This window comes from Phocoena phocoena, chromosome 12 (assembly GCF_963924675.1).
Source record: "Phocoena phocoena chromosome 12, mPhoPho1.1, whole genome shotgun sequence".
In the NCBI taxonomy this organism is placed as follows: Eukaryota; Metazoa; Chordata; class Mammalia; order Artiodactyla; family Phocoenidae; genus Phocoena; species Phocoena phocoena.
This window is the reverse complement of record NC_089230.1, coordinates 77,265,800-77,280,173: the sequence shown is the minus strand read 5'-3', so window position 1 is coordinate 77,280,173 and position 14,374 is coordinate 77,265,800.

The following is a 14,374-nucleotide window of genomic DNA, read 5'->3' as shown; positions in this document are numbered from 1 at the left end:
TTCTCCACTCCAAGAACCATTACTAACTTAATGAGTCAGGGAACAACTTGAGAGTGAGTTTTGCGAGCTGCACTGGTCTTCAGTGAGGTCTGCTACAACGAGCAAATTCACATACTGGAAATAAAAATCACAGCACTCACAAAGAGCTTTCTTGACATCTGCCTTGATTCTTTCATGGTGTTTGTGCATGTGTGTCACTCTCCCCTTGCTCACTAGACCCCAGTCACATTCAGCTTCTTTCAAATGCTTATTTTAGAATTAAGACAATACTTCTGTATATAGACTGTATACAGCAGGTACAGACTAAAAGAGCAACCCCCAAACTTATGACCAAATAGAACCCCATCATCTAAGGAACCATAAACCTTTATAACATATCTATTCAAATAACATAAGGTAAATCAATTCTTTGTTGACCGTAGGAAATCATATATGCAATATAGTGTGCTTAAAAATGGATGTTCCATAAAGACATGTTGATTGATTGGATGTTTTTAAAAGGATTCACCTGTAGAATTCCTTTAAATAACTATTCCAAGCACTATATAGGATTGGCTAAAACAATGTTCACAAATGTGATCATTACATAAAACTAAGGATGTAAACTAAATCCAGATTTCTGTAAACCTGAGTTTTTGCATGCTAATATTTCTGTGACAACAGTAAAGAGTTTCTATGATTCAAATATTTTATGTTCTTGAGATTTGGCAGTGATTATCCTGCCCAGGTTCCCTTCTCTGAGAGCCGCCACCACCTGCCCCTGGAGTCATGTTTGTACTTCAGGTCTGTAATCCATGGCTATAACCCACTGGGCAGTTTATGTAAGGACTAGTAATGAAAAGACTGGGCTGAACTATTGAGGGTTTCTCTCCACCAATTTGGAAGAGGATCAAAGAGCAGAAAAGTCAGTCAATGGTGGCTGCTTCTTTGCCACATGATGTAGGCTCCTAGGTCAAAAGATCCCACTCTGAGGAAGCTGTGATAGAGAGCTATGCAAACAGAGTAAAAAAAAAAAAACAGTCTTTGAGAAGAAAAGGACAATGAGAGATGCCTTGAAATGGTCCCATGTATTACCAGCACATGCTAAGAAAATCTGTCCTGGATCCTAGTGAATATCAGTTCAAGTTCCTGTTATGATGCCCCCACTACCTTCCTATCCCTGGATCCATGGGAAAATCCTGTACCCTCCTACTTAAGCCCTTTTTCTATAAAAACAAAATAAATCACTATATGCAAAGGCATGATTACTATTTCATTGATGCTGACACACCTGACAACTGCCAAATAAATGTTACAATTAGTGTTGTATTTCTTCATATCCTCCTTCACTTCCTGAAGTTATTTTGATGTAAATGGGAGCTGTACCTCTCAAAGGACTAAAAGGAAATCAAAGAGTACAACTTTCCCTCAGAGAACATATGGTCCTGCTGAAAGTTCCTTTGAGTTTTGCCCTTAGAGTGAGGAAGCTTTCTAAAGATGAATTTTTGAGTGTGGACCATGGTGTCATGGTGTGTGTCAGTGGGCATGTATTTAAGCTGCCACATATAAATCCTGCAGTTAAGAGCCTGCATGAAAATTAAATTACCAAGTTAAAATATAGCTTGAAGAAATAATTGTCAATCCAGTGTGCATTTATGCTGAGAAATGTTTAGTCTATTGTAAATGAGCCACCAGGGTGTTATATTACAACATGCCCAGAATTACAGAATGATGTATATGAACTCCTGTGCCTCACGGAATAAGCATATTAGCACAAAGGAACATGAAATAGAATTACAGGACTGATAACTGAGTGTATGTAACATACTTTCACAGAATCATGTAATAACAACAACAATAATAATAATTAATATATGTATAATACTCTACTGTGTTACAAGCCTCTTTAATATACTTTAACGTTACCTTATTGGAACTTCCCACCAACCCTGTGAAGTACATAGTCACTATTATTTCCTAAAGAAGAACCTGAAGTTCAGAGATGCTAAGTCACTTGATTAAGTAACACAGTTTGGAAATGGAAGAGCCTGAATTCAACCCCAAAATTCTTGTATCAAAATTTGTTGTTCTTTTACTACATGCCATTGCCATCTAAAGTTAAAAAAAGAAAAATTTAAGCTAGCAAGGATGCAAATCACTTTAACACTGCATTTTTTTTTTTCAGAATGAAGTCACAATCTGTAATATGGCTCAATAACTAAGCAATCAACACACCATAAAGAAGGAGACTGTGCACTACCCTCTGTGCTGCCCAGATGAAGGCCTGTTCTCCATGTCCAAAGGCTTTGCTGCTCTTTAGGAGTTCTCCCAGAGTCAGTAGCAGTGCGAGGCATGAGGTCAGCTCTGGGTAGTTGGTCACTGGCAACCAGGATTAGCAAACAAGAAAGCTACAACAAGCAGTATCCACAGTCTGGTCAAAACAGAGGAGCCCCTCTGCCACTGTGTAGGGAGGCCCATGGGCCATTATAAGGCCACAGCAGGAGTAATATGAAACTGAAATGACACTTTGAAAATAAATACACAAACCTCTGAATTACTCTTATCATACTTGCCCTCGTCTTTTCACTGTTTACAAAAACAAAAACAGACACATGCTCTTCTTGTCTTCATTCCCTGACCATAGGCAAGCGCCTTCCTTTCATATCCTTGTTCTGTAAAAATAGGGATAGCAATTCCTACCTCACGAAATTGTTGAGAATAGTTTAAAATAGAATGCATGTAAAGTGCTGAGAACCATGGGTAGCAAGAAAAAGGCTCAATAACTTGTTATTTTTATCATTTTTATTAAGAACCAAAACCACATAGCCCGATGTCTACATGAACTGGACTCTTCGAAAAAACTCTTGCCCAAGAGGATGAAAGTACAAATAACTATTTTTAATTTCAGGAACTTCCTCCAAATCCATATATCCAGAACTTTGAGCAAGCCCTAATTACCTCCCTTCTCAGGATAGTAGACCACTCAATCGGACTTGTCAAATGATTACTTATGCTTCCACACTCCCTCAGAAATCCTTGCTTCACTGTGGCCACAGATTCTAAACTATTACGTCATGAACTTTGTCAAATCCCCATCAGTTTACTGCATGGAAAGACCTTACACTGACTCCAGAAACCTCACAAATATCCTGGCCCTCACCTGCCCCCTCAGAAATATTCATAAGATTTCCACAAGACACTGATCTTCCTTACTGGGTTAAGAATAAATGTAGTTTAGCTCTATGATGGTGCTCTTTTTGGTGAGTCAGCAGTTAACATTATTATTATTATCTTGTATATCTTTCATCTCTATAATCATGTGTTTTCCAAATATTGCCCAAGGGGCTCTGAGGCACTGAAGTGAACTCACATGGTGCAGTGGGACATGGGAATTTTTGAGGAAAACACTGCAATCCCTGACATCCATCAGACACCGTATGGGTAATTTTAACATTAGATTGTTATGTTCCTTTCGAGACATCATATCTTTGTGAAACTGGATTTACAGTGGTTGCTGTGATAAAAATCAAATACTACACGGTAGTGTGCAAAAAAAAATGAGGCTGACGGTGATATCAAAATTTGAGAAGTGGTACAGCACTCACCAGGCATACACGTCTCATTAGTAAGTAGTTATGGCTATTTTGGAGTGAAATAAAATTTTTTTCTTTTAATGTATGTGCATTATGTATTCAAACGGCTATTAAGTTGTTAGGACTTAAATATTTATTAAGTTGTTTATTCCTACTTACTTCATAAATGGAACTGTGTGCTTTTTCTTTTGGTCTGGGCATATTATAAGAAAAGCTCACCAAGACACTAACGGCACTGGGAGTGAAGAAAGTTTAGGAACGTCTGCTCTAACCTAGTCTCTGTGCAACTGTGACTGGACAGAATTTAAAGAAAAATCTAAATCCAGGGTAAATTGCCTTTGAGGCTCTCTCCAACCTTCAAACCTACCAGTCTTTCCATGGGTTTCTCCTTTCCTCAAACGTCCTCATATGAATTCCTAGATGCCCAGAACTTCCCCTACACCCCAAGGAAAGTTCCCATTCTGATTATCAGGGAGATTAAATTTATACACTGTAGAGATGGAGTTGCTTCTCTCTGTCGACTTAGTTCTTTCGTTCAGCAAATATTTGCTGAATAGCAGATAGAAGTTAAGCATAGTTCTAGACTGGAGATACATGGGTTAGCGAACTTATTATGTTAATAGTTCTAAAACCTTGGAAGCTCATTTGTAATTGGCTAAAGATTTTCCAGAATAAATGCACACTGGAATGATCATAATTTCTAAATTGGATATCTAATCCAAGAAAATAGCAGAATTTTCAGCCAAGAGATACAGACATACCACCTATTCTGTTCACATTAAATTTAGGCCAGAACTGGGGTTAGTTATGAAACTTTCAAATGTGTTTTTCCAGCTTTGAAAGAAACATACACGTGAATGACCAGTCCTATTTTCATTTTCTTGCTTCACTTCATACACATTCCAAGAGTTTTCATCAAAATGATGCATTTCTTTCATGGAATCGGCTCTGGGTCATCCAGCTCTTCTATCAGGACCAAGTGATGATCTGTTCTCTAAGATAAGCTAATACTTTCTTGCTGTAGCTCAAATTTTCTTTTTCTAAGAGCCTCCTGGATACAAGTTCAAATTACCTTTAATATTAGAATGTTCTGAATTATCTTCTGAATATACTCTCAATTTTGTTTTTCCCACCCCCCAAAAAATTCAGGAAATATTTTTTCAAGTTTACAGAGAACTACATTTTATCAATTAATAATAGCCTAGTAAAGATGCAGAAAGTTTAATTTCTTCATGGAGGCTCCCAATTGTTCTGTCTCTATGTTCTATTTTCCTTGTAACAAACTCAGACAAATGGAGAGTTGCCTCCAAACTGATCCTTCATTTACAAAACAAAGAAACAAATGAGAGACTCAGAGCTTTTGTATGAGGAGCTCCTGTTTTGGCTTGACAATGAATATATGTAGTTTTCAAACCCCAATAAGCAGGGCAGGACCTTGTTGGATCCACGGGACAAATTCAAACGCACTAAAGTATTATAATTTACAATGAAAAACAGAATAAAGGAAAATATCATTCCCTCTGAAAGTCTGAACAAACCTATTCCCTTTTCACTCCTCTTAGAGTATTACTGTCAGGTAAGGTTAAGAGGGGCCCACAAAACCTTCGGGTCTTAAAGCCATGCCAAACCAAGAACAAGGTTAGTAATTTTTAGGGTCCACATTTTTCTTCTTCACACCAAACTGGTACAATAAGAGAATGACACAGTGACAGGAAAGGGAATCGCCAAACCAGCAACCCCTTGTGACAGTAAGTGATTCTGTTTCCTAAGGGGAAGTGAGGGATGAAGAGCTTCAGCAAATGGAGCAATTTTAAGTCTCAAGGTCCAGTGTTTCCTAAGTGAAGACAGGAAAAACTCAATACGAAATTCTGCCTGAATGAAGCCTCAAAACCATGAGGGACAAATTTGCAAAAACAGATATTGAATCTGTGCTTCTGTCTCCTTGCCTGACAACAGTGTCCAAACAGCACGCGCGCGCACACACACACACACACACTGCAAGAAGAGGCTCAGATGAGAAAAACTGCTCTTCTCAATTGTTTCCAATATGTTTAAGTCCCCAAGGCTTACTGTAAAAATCATTAATGTCAAAGAAAATTAATAATAATGTGCATGCAGAGTTAGCTCTGAGCAGTTTTAAAGTCAGCTGTTTTCATTCCCATTGTCCTAAGTCTCCCCTTTCCCAGCGTTCCCAGCACAGCTCTCCCTAAGTGGATTCAGTAATTCTTGTCTCTTCCTCTGCCCACTGCCCACACCCTCCCATCCAAACCCACTTGTTTATACCTTCATATGAACTCAAGTCACCGTGCAACTTCTCCTAGGGATTTGGGGGTTAAACTTTATCTCCCCAAATGATGTAAATGGCCGTGACCCTCATTGAGGAGATGAAAGACATACATGAAACAGGTAAGGAAGTTGCCAAAATTATTTTTCTGCTAATGACTTATAAACATGCAGGATTAAAAATCTTCTTTCTGTTTTTATCCTCAGGGACTCTATAATGGAGAAACTACTTCTGTTACATTTTCTTACCTTTAACATTTCTTCCTGCATCTTAGCTTCGTAAAAACTTATACAGGGCTTCCCTGGTGGCGCAGTGGTTGGGAGTCCGCCTGCCGATGCAGGGGACACGGGTTCGTGCCCCGGTCCGGGAGGATCCCGCGTGCCGCGGAGCGGCTGGGCCCGTGAGCCATGGCCACTGGGCCTGTGCGTCCGGAGCCTGTGCTCCGCGGCGGGAGGGGCCGCAGCAGTGAGAGGCCCACGTACCGCAAAAAAAAAAAAAAAAAACTCCTGGACCTACCAGGGGCTAGTTTCACTTCAACCTTACTCTGGGCCGCCTTTTGGCAAATTCTACATGCCCAAAGGGGTTGCTGGTTAGATTGTTTCTGAACTGGAGTGTGCCGCTGAGGTTCTGATTGTTAGGTAAGAGTTCTGATTAATTCCACCTATCTATAGACCTGCCACAGCACCAGGAGCTGATTATGCTAGATTAACAAACAAAGCAATTCAATTTGAATAACAGATGTTTAGTCTCTGTGCTCTCCAGGCTCTCACAGCAGGGAGTCAGCCTCGCAGCCCAGAACCCTTTACATATTTGCATGCTTGTGTCCTGCTGGAGAAAAGCCCAGGTGGTTGTGTGAAGGACTCTGTTGGATGCGTAGCCTACTGAGTGAGGAAAAACGTTACACGCGGTTGTTGTCCTGAACTCAGAGAGACAGAAGTGTCATTTCCTTGAAATGCAAGGCATTGTCATGTCCCAGAATGAATGAGCTGATTATCTGACTCTCTGGTCTGAGCAGTGAGAACAGTAATGGGGATTCAGAGCTCTCGATAGCATGGTCCACACATCCGGCACTTCCTTCCTACACACTGTCCCAGTGAAGGAAGGCTTTAAAACTTCCAGGTATATATCCAAAGTAATTGAGAACAGGGACTTAAACAGATGCTTGTGTGCCAGTGTTTACAGCAGCATTACTCACAGTAGCCAAAAGGCAGAAACAACCCAAATGTCCATCAACAGATGAATGGATAAACAAATTGAGGTACAGGCATACAATGGAATATTATTCAGCCACAAAAAGGAATAAAGTTCCGACGCAGGCTACAGCAGAGATGGATCTTAAAAGTATTATGCTAAGTGAAATAAGCAGACACAAGAGGACAGAGATTGTATGATTCCACTTATACGAGGTATTTAGAACAGGCAAATTTATAGAGACAGAAAGTAGAATAGAGGCTGCCGGGCGTCACATCGTGGGGAGAAAAGACCAGGGAGTTATCGATCGTTGAATGGGTACAGAGTTTCAGTTTGGGGTGACAAAAAAGTCCTGGAAACGGACAGGGGTGATAGTTACACAACATTGTGAATGTATTCAATGCAACTGTATTGTACAGTTAAAAAGGATTAAGATGGTAAACTTCATGTTATGCATATTTACCACAGTAAAAACTAATTTAAAAAAAGAGTGCTTCATAGTTTTACTGACAGCGTCATTCACAGGTGTTCTATTTATCCAAAGTGAAGTTGAGGTAGCTGAGTGACGTGAAAGAGTGGTTGCTAGTCGCCGATGTTAGAAGTGCTTTATGTTTTTTGTCTCGTGTTTACTTTGCCACATAGATCATACTCCACACCCTCCCATGTCCACAGCTTACTTTAGGTCTTAATCATTTCCCACCTCTTCTGTATTGCAAAAACCTCTAATAGTTTCCCCTAATCATTCATTACTCATTTTATTCTGTATTTAAAAAAAAACTGAAGTCTGATCTTATATCTTAACACTAGTCTCTGCTTTAGTTACCTTCAGTGGCCCCTATAACCTAAAAAGTTACAATCAATGGGACATTATCATTCCCCCCCCAACACTTAGTCTATCCCCTGGCCACTTGCGCCAGCCCCCTCACCATCACTGCTATGTTCCTGCCAGGCTGGACTTCGTGTTGCCCAGGCCATTTCCTCCATGGAAACGATCTACACCACCACCCTGGCAAAGGCAACCTGAAACAGCTGTCTCCACAGAAGGGATACCCCTGTTGCTCAGTTCTCTTGCCGTGAAGAGGTTAGAAGAGCACCAGAGCGACGTGGGACAGTACCCACCGCTTTCACATTTCCTTTCCAGCCCAGCCCCTCAGTTGCTTGATACCGCCTTCTTTCAGGTATAACATCTTCAGTAGGTTTCAGTCATGTGTTCCTCTTCCTCGGGAGTAAGTCTGCCATCTCCTTAACTAACTTGTATATTTTTGTTCCAGTTCAATGCGTGTTGATTTCCAGTTTCACTTTCTGAGGGCAACTCTATCCAGGCTTGCAAGTCAGCTCACTGTCACTTATACATCCCAGCCTGTGCAATATCCTAGCCAGTGCAATCTTTAATCAATCTTCCCACACAGATTCTTCTAGGCTATTTGCTCCGCGGAACACTGCCAGGTGATTGATTTCCCTATACCTAGTACCTCTGGGAAATACAGAAACTCTTGCCTCAGTGTGACAGTAAGAAATTTATTATCAGAAAAAAAAAAATTGAGATAGAGAAGGAGCTTATTGATTATTATAGACATCTATAGGCACTGAGAATTACTAGATTCTTTAAAACCTAAACTTCATTGCAGCCAAAAACAATGTGTATACTCATTCAATAAGCATTTTACTAAGTACCTACTAGACTCTGTTCTAAATCTGGGAGCAATAAAAATAAATATGACATGGTTCCTGCCCTCAAGTAATGCATGGTAATAGAAGAAGTAGAGCTATTAAAGAAAGACATGCAATCAGATGTTTTAAGTGCAACGATAGAGCTATTCACAAAATAGTGGGAGGGATAAGGATAAGTGAACAAAACCTAGTCTGGAAATCCATGACCGTGTTCCCAGACACCTTCATTCATAAACTGAATCTTCAAGAATGAATGAATAGTGGTATAACATAAAGAATCATATTGAAGCACAGGATTAATCATAAAGAACTCTAAGAATTTGGGTAGAAGCATTTCACGTATCCCTAGTCTCTTCCCAGGGATCTTACAGGAGAATAAGCATAAATGGAGGACTTCATGTTTCCTCCATTTTTAACTAATTGATCTTTGGGGGGTTGAAGGCATTAATTGAATCTTAGTTCCTTATGACCAACATGGAGGGTAGAAAAGCAAGAGCATACATTTCCAGTACATAAAATTTAAGTAATTATCACTCAAATGTCTGGCACGGGGGCACCATAAAGTTTTGCCGTGCTCTATTTGGAATAGAAAGGGACAAACAGTATCTTGGAAAAGATAGGAACAAAATCCTCTCCTTCTACCAGTTTTCACTAAATGAATTTTCATGATAATGTGGGAAGGGGCAGCCTTTGGGGTAAAACTGAGGAAGCATTCTGATGAAACTTTTGTGAATGCTTCTCTGTCTACACCAGGCTTAAATCCAGACTTTGCTGACATGTAGGCCATGTCATGTAGAATAACATGTGGCTACTATAATCTCACAGAATCTGCCCCCAAAAATGCCCTCTGACTTCTCTATTCTTTCAAGTTGCTCCAGACCCCGAAAGGGCCACAACCATGAAACACTTGGAGACACTTCCTAGTAGCCATAACAAGCAGGAGTCAGCTAGTCCAGGAGGTGAAGGGGTGACAGCGTTTCAGACAAAGACAGACGCATGGAACCACATGGTCAGCCACATGCCACACAGCCGTGCGGACTGGAGAGATGATGGGACTGGAAGCAGGTGGGGGCCAACGGAGGGCCTCTTATTCCACAGTAAGAAAACTGATGCTGTAGACAATTAAAGCATACTGAAGGCTTTAGGAAGGGTAGTGAACATCGACCTGTGTTTGAAGAGTCTATTCTGCTAGCTGTAGAAAATGGAGTTGAAGGGAAATAGAGATTGAATGCCCAGAGACCCTCTAGGAAGCCAGCAAGAGTTTAAGCAAATGAGAACACAGGTAATAGAGACAGACAGGTGGGGACATAATTTTAGAACACTTAGGGATTGATTGGATGTGGCTGGTGAGAGAGAAAGAAGTCTCAAAAACGGCTCCTCAGTTTTGGTTTGTTCTATTTAGGCTGTGCTGAGTTTGAAGGGCATATAAGACACATAGCTGAAGATGTTGGGTGTAGAATCTGGACAGAAGAAAGATTTGTCAGGAGCAAGCGTATGGGCGGTACTTAAACCATGAGGCCTGATGAGATCAGCCTAGGAGAGTATGTAGATGGATGAGAAATACTGGCTGACAGCAGAAAACAGAGGCTTGGAGGACAGACACAAAAAGGACTGAGAGTCCAGAGGAGAAAAGGATCACTCCATAGGATCACAGAATTCAAGTTTTGAAAGTGATACTTTGAGGAGAACAGCAGAGACCAGCAGAATCCAGTTCAACAGAGAAGCCGAATAGCACGTGTACAGAAAACACCCATTTGGCCACCGCTGACTTTTTGAAGAGCAACTTCTGACTTTTGAAAGAACAATTTCTGTAAAATGATGGAGGCAGAAGCCAATGTGCATTGGGAATAGAGTACATGGAGAGTGGAAGAATGAAGGTGACTTTTCTCCTGCTGGTGAGTGAGGACGTGGGGCTTTGTTGCTTCTGAGTTCAGCACCCAATACTCCAGGGCCTCCAATGCAGAAACAAAGGTTGTGGTTGTGTTTGTGGTCTTTCTGTTTCCAGTTTTACTCTCCACACCTCCAGTTACCTAGACTGTAAGTTCTGTACATTCCACCTTACGGGAGGCAGCAAACAAGATATTCTATCTGCCTACAGAAAAGAGACATTTCCACAGCCAAAGCCTCTCAGATTTTGCTGGAGAAATTAGAACTCAATCTCTTTCATAGTTACTCATCATCTTATCATCTTATTTTCCTTCCTTCTTGCTTTTCTTGTCATTCAAAGGGAGAGAGGGAGAGAGAGACTGCCTTTCTGTCACCTCGGTCCTCTGCAGTCCTCCGGACACCCACCCCGCCCAGCTCCACAGGACGGAGCTCCGGGACTGCAGGGGCTGTGAAAATGTTGCTCAGCCCCTGAGAAGTGCTCAGGAATGAAGACATGAATGAATAATGCATCTCTAACACCAGTCTTGTTACACATATTTGCACTCCTCTTTCCTTGTCTAGACTGTAGAATCCTGGCGAACAGGAGCTGATTTATGTTTTGTAGCATTGTTTGCACCCAGTTGTGAACTAGGTAGTTAGACAAAAACCCAAAGAATAAAAATAGCTTCTGCCTTTGAATAATTAGACAAATTAAACGAACACACATGAAAAAGTTTGGAGAAAATGTTAACACCGATTCTGGCTCTAAAACTATTCGTGGAGATTAGAGATCTGTGTGTCCTGGAATTGGCAGGAAAAGTTTAGTAGAAGAGAAAAAATTTTACTTGTCCCTTTGAGAAGGGGTTGGTTTAAAATAAGTGAAGGGGTTATAAATTCAGCACCTGTGTTGGCATTGCCGAATTGCAGGAGGAGCCAGGATTAGCCCAGCATAGCACAGTGGCAAGGGCAGGGGAGCCCGAGGTGGATGGGACAGGAAGAGACTGGCAGCGCAGTGGAGATGAAAGCTCTTCTCCTTCTCGGAGACGGAGGACAAGATGACATAGGCTCTATGACTATATTTCAAGCCTGTATTCTTTCCTGGTGAACACGCATAGTGAAAATACTTTATACCGACCGTTCACAGGTTGGAAATCCCAGTTCTTCCTCAGGGTCCTGGTAGAGCTAGTGCAGCTGCCTTGGCTGGGTCTCGTGGCTCTCCCACCCTGTGTGCTGATGCTGGCGGTGAATCTGGGAGGCAGTCTGGGAGAAACATACAGGAACAGATTTATTTTTCAGAAACGTTTATTTTCTCTTGGCTCACCAATGTTGATACAACTGATAAAATACAACCAGAAAAGACAGAAAAGCCAGAAGAGGTGGGATGAAATGATGCTGAGTAAAAGGTTGAAAGCGTTTAAAGTGAAAACTCTTGCAATACTGTTCGTTTCCTGTGGACGATAAAATAATATTTCTGAAATAACTCTAACAGGAATAAAGAAGTCACTAAAAGTCAGTGCTCTTCTCCAAGTGTTTTTAAGTAAAAAAAAAAAAAAAAAAGTCCATTCTGTAATAATGTAAAAAAAAAATCTTAATTATGCTTCTTATGGTGTCTATGTATACTTGTTCTATTTTGAAGACTCATCTATGAATTCCATTTTGGCAGTTAGTGACATTTTAATAGCTCATCATTCACATGAAAATATTTTTCACAGGGTTTTAGTTTGCCATTCTCACTGTAGTCAGCAAAGAAATCACTGTCGCTCATTTTAACAGTGCTCACTCACAGTGCTTGGCATATACTAGATGCTACATAAATATTTGTTGAGTTCAATTCTCAGGAGATTTACTTGCTTTGCAGCTAAAAATGTAATATAAAATGACTAATTTCTAAAGAAACAACTTTTTTCAGACTTTTGTTTGCTTTGTTTGCAGTAACAGCAATGAGATATAATCATAATAATTTACTCCCCTCTACCCAACTACCAGAATTAGAATTTCTCTAATTCTTGATGGACTGGACACAATATAGAACTTTCAGAAATTGAATGTATCAACTAATATTTTTGTATTTATTGACTTTTGAAAACTTAACTTGGTTCCTAAAAAGTTTTGAAGAAATTCCAAATGAAAAACAAAATTAATAACAACAAGATAAGCATCAGTACAGATGTGATAACATTCTTAATTGGGCCAAACTTAAATAAGGAAATTATTCTGCCTTATTGTAGCATAAAACTTGATTCAGGAGCCCTTGAATACATTAAGTAGAACTAAAGTTCAAACAGAATGAAAGAGAGGGTATTTTTCTAGCAGTGTTTCATCACATTTCTCTTAAAAACTTTTCTTGTAGTTGATTTCTAATCTCACAACGTTGTGGTCAGAAAGGATGCTTGATACGATTTCAATTTTCTGAAATTTACCAAGGCTTGCTTTGTAGCCCAGCATGTGATCTATCCTGGAGAATGTTCCATGTGCACTTGAAAAGAATGTGTATTCTGTTGCTTTTGGATGGAATGCTCTATAAATATAAATTAAGTCCATCTGATCTAATGTATCATTTAAAGCCTGTGTTTCCTTATTGATTTTCTGTCTGGATGATTTGTCCATGATGTAAGTGGGGTGTTAAAGTCCCCCACAATTATTGTGTTACTGCCTATTTCTCCTTTTATGTCTGTTAACATTTGCCTTATATACTGAGATGCTCCTATATTGGGTGCATATATATCTACTTGTTGGCTATCCATTATTTGTGGCAGTTTAGAAACTTTTTAAAGTTCAGAACAGTTCCTTCAGAGAAAAAGGTTTGCAGAGAAACAGTGTGCAAAACAGATTATTAGAGTTGCTTGGATGGAAAGTGGGGGGAAGCCATGGTGATCTAGGGAATCCTGCAGTCCACAAGCAGTTGGAGGCCAGAAAGAGCTGGGTTCTAAGCACACAACTCCACTAACTAGACCTTCCAAGCTTCAGAATTCTCAAACATAAAATGGAAAATATTACCTATCTTGTTGAATTGTTATGAGAAGTGAATGAGATGATTGAAGTACTCAGTGCAATAAGTTGCAGTAAGAGGTCACCGAACCGTATTATGGCAGAAAGTGTTGGCACTCTGCCCCGTCTCCTAGAATCTCCATTCACCATTTTAGTCCATGTCACCCACCACCTCCCCTTCATCAGCACGTACTCTTGCTTTGGGGAGAACCCAGGCCAAGACAGATGAAGTGCCTGAAAATGTACATCACCAGCCCACTGCAGTCCAATGGCCCTCACCCTGTGACTGACTGATGGGTACAGGAGTATTTCACTATCTTGCTTCCTTCAGGATCAAGCTAAAGCCACCTCTGGAACTTGCCCAAGAAGAATACTTCCCTACTTGACATATCACCTTTCCCTGTGTTGCTGCCCTACCCCCAGTAGGTCTCCTGGGTATGCTTCTATAACAAAGCCTTTACATAGGAACACCACTCTCGGGGCCTGCCTCTGGGCAACCCAACCTAAGAGGGGTCAACGAATGGTTATGAGAATGATATACAAGGTCCTGGATCATATTCCTAATTTCATTTTCAAATACTCAGCCCCATTACATCCTCTCCATGGTTTCTCTAATTCAACCCCAGAGGAGCCAAGGGGCCCCCAAGGCACCATGAATGTGCATGCCTCTCTTCTTTCTGTTTAGAACACCTTTCCCTATGAGAAACACCCACTCATCCTTCAGGACCTAATTCAAATCTCCCCTCCTCTGTGAAACACCCTGAAATCCCAGCAGAAACATCAATACTTGCTCTGTGAGCAC